This window comes from Cervus canadensis, chromosome 5 (assembly GCF_019320065.1).
Source record: "Cervus canadensis isolate Bull #8, Minnesota chromosome 5, ASM1932006v1, whole genome shotgun sequence".
NCBI classification, from domain to species: Eukaryota; Metazoa; Chordata; class Mammalia; order Artiodactyla; family Cervidae; genus Cervus; species Cervus canadensis.
The window spans coordinates 22,408,275-22,409,188 of record NC_057390.1 but is presented as its reverse complement, the minus strand read 5'-3'; positions in this window follow the sequence as shown (position 1 = coordinate 22,409,188).

Sequence of the window (914 nt, the reverse complement as noted above, 5' to 3'; positions counted from 1 at the left end):
TTTCCAGTGAGTCAACTCCTCGCATGAGGTGGCCAAAGTACTATATATCAAAATTCAACTTTAGTTTACTAAACTTAAGGAAATAATGTATCTTATGTGACCTCTCCTTGAAACTTCAGTATTTGTTTCTTCCAACACATTTCATAGGAGAATAAAAGGGTTTTGTAAGTAATTGCTCTAATCCTGGAGGGCCTGGATTGCAACATAACATGGTATTGTTGCCAAGATGACACCAGCTTCTCAGGGCAAGAGGTCACAATACAGAAAACACTTAAATGTTCCTCTAATGCCACCAAAGAAGAGATCAAAAGAGAACATTTTTGTATGTGATCCATGACCATGAGATAGAGCTTCTGGCCACATAGTCCACTGTAATTATAGTGGACTTGCTTTTGAATAAATTATCCCCATCTCATTGTGAGCATCCTATTTCCACTTTCTTTGTTTTTCCTCTATTTATTCCACCTCTACCGACACCTTCAAGTCACCTTGCTTGCCCTTAAGTTCCTTTTAATGGGATATTTGAATTTTTCATAGGAATCACAGGAAGAAGATAGAACTACATATTATCATTCTTATATCCAGTTATATCTTAAAACATGACTTAAAATGAACCAGACACACTAGATTAAAGTCTACTTTGGGGATAACATTTAAATATGAAGTTTATTTTGAAGGAGTAAGGTATCCCTACCCATTCAGTCAATGTGATAAAAAAAATACAAATTTTGCTTTCTTATTTTGTGTTTTAACATAATACTAATGTGTTCTCATTATAAATAAATTTTCAGTTAATAATTTATAGGAACTTAGTTCTAACTATGGTCATTATGGATATATGATGCTTTGTAGAAGCAAAATGATACTGATGGAAAGATTTTATGTCAATATTTTCATATGTAAGGTTTATGTTT